We start from the raw sequence: 2,730 nt of genomic DNA on the forward strand, positions 1-2,730 counted from the left end.
CTGCAGTCCTTGACCTTCTGCAGCAAGTGCTTCAGGTCCTCCTCAGTTTCAGCAAGCAGGGTTGTGTTACCTGCATAATGCAGGGTGTTGATGAGTCTTCCTCCAATCCTGATGTCACATTCCACCTTGTACAACCCAGCATCCCAGATGATCTGTCCTGCATACAGATTGAAAAGGTATGGAGATAGAATACATCCCTGGCGGCCGCCCTACCAGATTTTGAACCATGCAGTGTCTCCTTGCTCTGTTCTGACGGCTTGGTTTTATACTTGCTTCAAGTATAGGTTTCACATAAGCACAATCAAATGTTCTGGGATTCCCATTCTTCTCAGAATCAGCCATTATCTTATTGTGATCCACACAGTAAAAGCCTTTGCATAGTCAATGAAGCAGAGATAGACAATCCTCTGGTACTCTCTGCTTTCTGCCAAGATCTATCTAACATTAGCTATAATATCCCTAGTCCACAGCCTCTTCTAAACCCATCCTGTACATCTGGCAGTTCTCTGTTGATGTTTTGCTCCAATTATTTTTTGATAATTTTCAGCAGAATCTTGCTTGCATGTGATATTATGAAATTGTTTGATAATTTCCGCACTCTATCAGATCACCTTTCTTTGGAATGGGAACAAATATCTATCTCTTCAATCAGTTGGCCAGGTGGTTCTCTTCCAGATTTCTTGGCACAACTTAGTGAGCACATCCAGGGCAGCATGTTTGTTGAAATATGTCAATTGGTATGCCATCAACTCTTTTTTAAAATGAATTTTCAAGTTTACAGAGACCTGGATTTCCATTCATCCATTGTTGTACTTTTCTCCCTTCCCAACCTCCCCCCTCTGTTAGCTCATCTCTTTGAAAAGTAAAAGAAAAAAAAAAAAAAAGACAAGTAAAAGAAAAATTCTTTCACTGTTATACAATCAATCCCCCCAAGTCCAATCCACTATTCAGTCTTAGTTTTGAAAAGTAAAAGAAAAATTCTTCCACTATTATACAATCCCTGCCCCCAAGTCCACTACATTATGCAGTCTTCGTTCTGGACTCCTGTCATGACAATAATACCTAATCACATCTCCCTTTTAAACAATTCTCTCCCTCATCTGTTTCAATGCAGTATACATTATTTACCCCATCTTTCTCAGTCTCCCCACAACCTTGATGTCAGTCCTGTTTTACAACAGTGGCACTATGCAGTATGTGTCCTTTTGTGACCGAGATATTTCACTCAGCATAATGTCCTCCAGGGCCACCCATTCCATTTTGTTTAATATTTCATGCGTTCCTTGTTTTTCAATGGAGTATAGTATTCCATTTTGTGACTACACCACAGCTTCTCTATCCATTCATTTGTTGATGGACTCTTAGGTTGTTTCCAACTCTTTGCTATTGAGAACAAAGCCGTGATAAACATGGGTGTGCATATATCTGCTTGAGTGGTAATTATGGTTTCTTTGGGGTATATTCCCAGGAGTGGAATTGCTGGGTCAAATGGTATTTCTATTTGCAACATTTTGAGAAAGCGCCATACTGCCTTCCATAGTGGCTGCACCTTTACACTCCCACCAACAGTGAATAAAAGGGTTCCAGTTTCTCCACAACTTCACCAGCATTTGTTGTTTGCTATTCTGATAAATTTTGCTACTGGGGGGAGATGATATCTCATAGGTTTTTTTAATTTCCATGTCTCTCAGAGCTAGGGATTTTGAACATTTCTTCATGGGTTTGTTTGCCATCTGAATGTCTTCTTTGGTGAAGTGTCTCTGTGACAAAGCAAATACAAAGCTGTAGCTAAGATAAACAGTACCCTTCAAAATAGCTAATCACAAGATTAAATACTTGGGAGTAAATCTAACCAGAATCACAAAAGATCTCTTCAAAGAAAATTATAAAACATTACTACAAGAAAACAAAAAAAGACATGGGGAAGTGGAAGAATAACCCTTGCTCATGGATAGGAAGACTCAATATTGTGAAAAAGACAATACTACCAAAGGCAATTTACACGTTCAATGCAATCCCAATACAAATACCAATCCATTATTCTATGAGATGGGAAAGGCTATCTCCACTTTCATTTGGAATGGAAAGAAGTCCTGAGTAAGCAAAGCACTCCTTAAAAATAGAAAAAAAAAAAGGTAGGAGGCATCTCACTCCCTGATTTCAAATCCTACTACACTGCTGTGGTGGTTAAGACAGCACGGTACTGGTACAATGACAGACACACAGATCAATAGAATAGAATTAAGAACCTATCTACCTATGGTCAACTAATTTTTGACAAGGAGATGAAATCAGTTAAGTGTGGAAACGATAGCCTTTTTAACAAATGGTGTTGGCAAAATTGGAAAACTATCTGCAGAACCTGCGTTTATGACTGGAAGAGATCTGTATTTGTTCCCATCCTAAAGAAGGGTGACCCAACAAAGTGTGGAAACTATAGAACAATATCATTCATTTCACATGCAAGCAAGATTCTACAGATCATCAAAAAAAAAAATGGCTGGAATAGCACATCAGCAGAGAATTGCCGGGAGCCCAGGCTGGGTTTAGAAGGGGTCGTGGTACTAGGGATATTGTAGCTAATGTTAGATGGATCTTGGCTGAAAGCAGGGAACACCAGAGGAATGTCTGTGTTTCATTAACTATGCAAAGGCGTTTGACTGTGTGGATCATAACAAACTGTGGCTGACTCTGAGAAGAATGGGAATCCCAGAACATTTAATTGTACTA

General features: G+C 39.3%; 1 protein-coding gene across 1 annotated transcript in view; it reads left to right on the forward strand.

Moving 5' to 3' along the window:
* Nucleotides 1-2,730, forward strand: part of LOC102869566 (bromodomain and WD repeat-containing protein 1-like) — a 20,647-nt gene that overhangs the window by 1,481 nt on the left and 16,436 nt on the right. The gene's annotated exons all lie outside the window — the stretch shown is intronic.

Source organism: Elephantulus edwardii, unplaced genomic scaffold (assembly GCF_000299155.1).
Source record: "Elephantulus edwardii isolate Elephantulus edwardi_28Jun2011 unplaced genomic scaffold, EleEdw1.0 scaffold00051, whole genome shotgun sequence".
Lineage (NCBI taxonomy): Eukaryota > Metazoa > Chordata > Mammalia > Macroscelidea > Macroscelididae > Elephantulus > Elephantulus edwardii.